Below are 6,054 nucleotides of genomic sequence, written 5' to 3'. Positions count from 1 at the left end.
TGTAGTTGTTCCCTGCCCTCCGGTGTGTCCACTTCTCCCCACAGTTTTGTATCATCCACAAACTTGGACAGAGTACGCTTCAGTCCCTCGTCCAAGTCACTGATGAAGACATTGAAGAGTATTGGTCCAAGGACCGAGCCCTGCAGGACCCCACTGCCCACACCCTTCCAGGTCAATACAAATCCATCCACCACCACTCTCTAGGTATGACCCTCTAGCCGATTTGCCACCCACCGAACTGTGTAATCATCCATGTCACAGCTTCTTAACTTGTTCACCAGTATGGGGTGGGATACCGTATCGAAGGCCTTCCTGAAGTCTAAGTAAACGATGTCTACCCCTACTCCTGCATCCAGGTGTTTTGTAACCTGGTCATAAAAAGAGACTAGATTAGTCAGGCATGATCTACCTGTTACGAACCCGTGCTGGTTTCCCCTCAGCGTAATTTTTCCTGCTGGGCTCTCACATATATGAGCCTTGGTAATCTTTTCAAAGACTTTGCCAAGGATGGAGGTGAGACTGACTGGCCTATAGTTGCCTGGATCCTCCTTCCTCCCCTTCTTGAAAATGGGGACCACATTGGCCCTTTTCCAGTCCTCCGGGACCTGGCCCGTGCACCATGAGTGCTCAAATATTCTTGCCAGTGGCTGTGCAATGACATCAGCCAGTGCCTTCAGTGCCCTCAGATGGAGCTCATCTGGGCCTGCCGACTTAAATGCATCAGGTCCTTCCAAGTGACTCTGCAACATCTCGGGATCAACGCTTGGTAGTCTGGTGCCTTGCTGCTGCCTCTCTACAATCCCATTGTGAGACTTGTCTTGCCCCTCGTTTAGGAACACTGAGGCAAAGAACTCATTGAGGAGCTCAGCCTTGTCCCCCCTGTCTGGCACCAATTGCTTTTGCCCATCCACTAGTGGTCCTATACCTATACTGCTCCTGTCCCATAAATGTAATGGTAAGGTACCATTGGATTTTGAAATAATTTTCTATATGACTGTGCAGATTCGTGTGAGAGGACTGTTGTTCCAGATGGGTGTCCCATTCTTTAGCACTAATTTCTGATTCAATTTCATTAGCCCATTTTGTCATAAACAATGTTTTTGTGGGGGGCGGTTCTATTTGGCTATTTAAAATTGTTTTAAATGTCCATTTCTATATGGCTTTATATAACACAGATAATAGGTGTGTTTCATAAATGTGACCAACACTTTCTCAAATTCTGCCAAAGTTCTACTGAGATTTACCTTCCTTTGGGAACGTGTTGAAAAGTCTAAATTGCAGATATTGGAAAAATGGGATTTTCCTGTTGCCTGCGGTACATTGTATGTCTCTAAAAGATCTAAATATATTTTCCTTGAACAATTGTCCAAAAAGTATGATATCAATATGTTTCCAGATACTAAAGCTTCCTAATAAATTGTCAGAATTAAATTCATTATTAAAATGTAGAAGTGTTAAGGGTGATGGGCATGAGCTTAATTCTTATGTGTTATCCCAGGTTTTTATTGTAGTTCTCATAAACGGTTATTGGCCTGAAAGATTTCTTTAGCCATGTTAACATATTAAGTTTGACTGTTGGACAGTATGTTTTTTCTCTCTTTACCCAGTGCTTTACTGTGCATTGGTGTTATCCAGAACACCAACTTTCTAAGATGGCTGGCATGATAGTAATATTTAATGTTTGGAAGCATCAGTCCCTGTCCCCCACTTTTTTTTTACTGAAGCCTTTGAAGGATTGAATTTTCTTAAGCTAGGCTTCTTATTTCCCCAAATGCATTGATTTATTATAATCTGCCAGGCATCTAAGAGATTTGCTAGCACTATAAGAGGCAGTTTGGAATAGAAAGTTAATTCTAGATAAAATATTAATTTAATTCCTGCAATTCTACCTAACAAAGACATTTCATATTTTAACCAATTTTCTAAGTCTCTTGATTCTTTCAGTCACATGAACATAATTAGAACTGTACAAGTCCTGCCATTTTTAGAAATGTTTATCCCTACACACTTTAATTAATCAGTTACCCATTTATATTTATAGCTATCTGTGCGGGCCAGGAACGATCCAGGCCCTTTTTCGCTCTGAGCGGGCTGTGGCCAGCAGCCTGGGCACACTGGATCGGAGAGAACAGGCGACACGCTAGAATTAGGCACGGACGTGTAATGGTTGATTCAAGATTGTTTACTTACACCGAAGATGGTCGCGGTGTAGGCTGGACAGTTTCCCAGGCACAGCTCCGATTAAATCCTCGTTTGAGGACTCAGACAATATTCGGATCACTCCCATGGAGTTGCCGAGGCTCCGTGGATCCTTTTGTTCACACACAATTCACTCACACGAAGTTTGCTAGGCTCTGTGGGTCCTTTTGTTCACTCAAATTCACTCACACGAAGTTTGCTAGGCTCCGTGGGTCCTTTTGCGTGCAGGAAGAGGGATACGTCGAGGATTGCGAACGGGAAGAGGCTAGAGACTGATCAGACCTCTGTTGCCTGCTTGAAATGCACTGGGTCCAATAGGCTCCGCAGCGCTTAGAGATCTTCACACAGCGTGAAGTCTCCTCTTCCTGGTGTTCGTGGAGTCCTCCAACTTGGGCAGAAACCACTCAAGCTTTTTATATGGCTAGCAAGCCAATCACTAGCCGCCACGTGTGAATAATTTCACGCAAGCCAATAATGGGGCTCGAATTATAATACAAATGGCGGGAACTCTTTGCACCATGCATCTCTGTGCTGCCAAGAAGAAATGCACACTGCAAAGAAAGCTACGAATTGGCGGGAAAATAATTCAGTGGTGCCAAAGCACACACAAAAACAAAAATCACACCCTTGGGTTGTGACACTATCCTTTAACTCTTCTGTGTATCTGGTCCTACACCGATGTCTAGGAGTTCTGGCTTTTAATAGTTAATATAAAGTCCTGAAACTTTGCCATATTCTATTATTTCTTTTTGTAGCTCAGGCTGTGTTAATTGGTTTTTGTAATGAATAACTTACTATTGTCAGCATATAATGCTAATTTATGCTCCTCTTGTCCTATGTTTGTTCCTCGTATATTCGGATTACTTCCGACTTGACTGAGCCAAATGGTTCTATTACCAGAGCAAAAAGGAGGGATGACAATGGTCGTCCTTGATATAACTCCTAAAAAGATCACTTCTTCTTTGACATGTCCAGTTACTCTTACAGCTGCATATATAGAGTATATAGCAGATATCCAGTTTGGAAATGTTGGCTGTAGTCCAAAAGCATCTAAAGGGTTTTTTGTTTGTTTTTTTGTTTTGTTTTGTTTAAAGCTGCCAATTAACTCAGTCAAAGCTTTTTCAGCATCTGATGATAAAAATAGGTGGAGTTCATTAGGCGATTCTGCATGAAAAATCAGATTTAATACTCTGTGGATATTATTACTCAACTGCCTATTCATTATGGATGTTTTTGGTCTATATTAATATAGTTAGGAAGTATTTTTAAATCTGTTTGTTAAAACTGATGCAAAAATCTGTGTCTTGGTTTAATAAAGATATAGGTCTATATGAGGTACAAATAGCTAGATCTTTACTTCATTTTGGGATTACTATAATATATGCTTCTCTCCGGGTATTAGGAGTCTGTTTGTCCTTCAATATATCGTTAAAACTTCTGCTAATGGGTGCAGTGATTCTGCTCTTATAAAACATTTTATAGAGAAGATGGTTTGTAGATAGCTGGGAAAATGGTGAACATTATTACATAGAGGTCATATGGGCTAGCTGCCAGAGGAAAGGAAATGTTCTCTGTTTTACTTTCCCTCACTCTCTTCTTTCATTACTTATTAAACTGAACTGAAATGGCAGAAAAATAGCCCTTTTCCAGTCTGGCTGCTGAGTCTCCATTGAGATTGTGCCACCTAATTTTCTTAAGTGTATTTTCCAAGTATGATCCAGGGATGAATCTGGCCCTACAGCTGGAAAATACTTGCTTGCCTTACTGCTAGCATGGACTCCATCTTGCTCTCTTGCAGCAAACTAATGTAACTCAGGGCCATGTTGCATATTACATTTACTATGTTAAATGTACATAAACCATGAGCATTCATGCATTCAAGCAGTAAAAAACATGCTAAATCCATTTGTATCATAGCAGTTAATAACTTTATGCACAAGGAATGTCTCTAAATTGCATAAACCAGTGCTCAACCACTGGCCCATGCACTAGGTCCAGCTCCCAATGACATCATCTAGTGCATGGAGCCCTGCGGGCCATGGCCCTGCATGCTAGATTTGTTTGCTCTGCCTGCTCACAGGGCCCTATTCCAGCACATAGGGCCTCGGATCCCACTTTTGACACGCAGTGCCCAACCCAACTCGGGACTCTCTCATCTGGCCTGTGGAGCCAAAACATTGAGAATCACTGTATTAAGCTACTCTCTTTGGCTACTGTGAGACTTCCATGCAGGCAATATGAGTGGTTTGTGCTCCTACACCCAGCTGTGACATCAGGCAGGGATCCCTCTGCTGTATCAAGCCCACAGGTAGGACAAGGAAAGCAACACAGGTGAGAGAGAAGGATCCTGGATCTTTCATTTGTCAGGTTCCTCCAGGATCAAGCTGAAAGCCAGGAACCTGCAGCCCGAGAGCATCCTGAGGCAGGGCCCGACAATCATCTGATTGTTGGTCTCAGCCCTGGCACCTCACCACTACTGGGTCAAGATTCCAGTGTGGTACTGGGGCTGTGCCTGGAGATCTCAGTAAATGTTACTAGGTGACTACTCAGGTTTCATGTTAATACAGCCCAGAGTGAACACGTGCTATTATGTCTTAGGTGCCAGTTTGCGCCTTAGTTCAGCAGCAGGGAGGAAGCCAGGATCCACCAGAAAGAGGGGAAAACACCTTTTCTCTCTTGCAGCTGAGAGGAAGGTGTGGACTGATGGGTTGATGTTGCAGCAAAGTAGGTTTAGATTGGATATCTGGAAAACCCTCTTCAATATTAGTGCAGCAAGGCAGTGGAATAGACTGCCTAGGGAAGCTGTGGACTCGCCGTCACTGAAAGTGTTCAAGAAGAGGTTGGACAGCCGCTGGTTGTGGATGACAGGGGCATAGTTATGACTGTTCTGCCATGGATATTTCCTATGCTTCTGGGTTTTGCTGGCTGCTCCCTGGGGCTAGGAGGGGCAGCTACCTTCCTCCCCACCCTTCTGCTACGTGTCAGAGGTTACTACTACTACCCATCAGGGGTTTTCTTAAGCCTTCCCAGAGACACTGGGTGCTGGCTGCAGATGTGATAGGGGGGTGCCAATGCTCCTGCTGGGACTGAAACCCAGAGGTTCTTGAATAGGTCTTGTCCCTCTGCCTTATGGTTAGGCTGTACCTGGGTCAGGCAGGAATGTAACCTTATGGTCAGGTGGGTACAAACTAGGGGGACTGCCTTTCTTTGTGGAAGGGGACATGGCCCTTTAGCCTGACCTCTTGAGGGCATACTGATAACTTCTCATGGAGGCAGGACACTGGCTGCTGTGGTTCCTCTGCTTGACCTGTGGCGGAAGAAGGTACAGGTACTCCTCACTTAATGTTGTCCTGGTAACGTTGTTTCGTTATTACGTCACTGGTCTATTAGAGAACATACTTGTTTAAAGTCGCGCTATGTTCGGTTATAATGTTGTTTGGCCATTACCTGCTAGTAGGTAACTACTGTGACGTAACTGGATTCGCTTAACGTCATTTTGCTTAAAGTCACATTTTTCAGGAAGGTAACTACGACCTTAAGCAAGGAGCAGCTGTACCAGGGCTGTAGTGTGACACAGTTAGTTCCCCCCCTCTTCAGCTTAAATACCAAATGATCATAGTGGAAGCGCAAAATGATCGTATGCGGTAAAAAACAAGGGCATGCTGAAAACCTATGCATATCTGTCTTTTTTCTTATGCACTTGATATTGTTCAGTAGAGCTCCAGTTATTGCTCAGCGTTACTCCAGCGAGCGAGTGAGAAATGGGTCATCCAAGCGGACGCATCTCTTCCTTTCAAGGCCAGGGGTGACAGCAGCCCCCCAAAGTCGGTTAACACTCCTCGAGAGCCACTGGGG

This window comes from Alligator sinensis, unplaced genomic scaffold (genome assembly GCF_000455745.1).
Source record: "Alligator sinensis unplaced genomic scaffold, ASM45574v1 scaffold93_2, whole genome shotgun sequence".
Taxonomy (NCBI): Eukaryota; Metazoa; Chordata; order Crocodylia; family Alligatoridae; genus Alligator; species Alligator sinensis.
The sequence above is the reverse complement of the archived record's forward strand: the minus strand, read 5'-3'. Positions refer to the sequence as shown.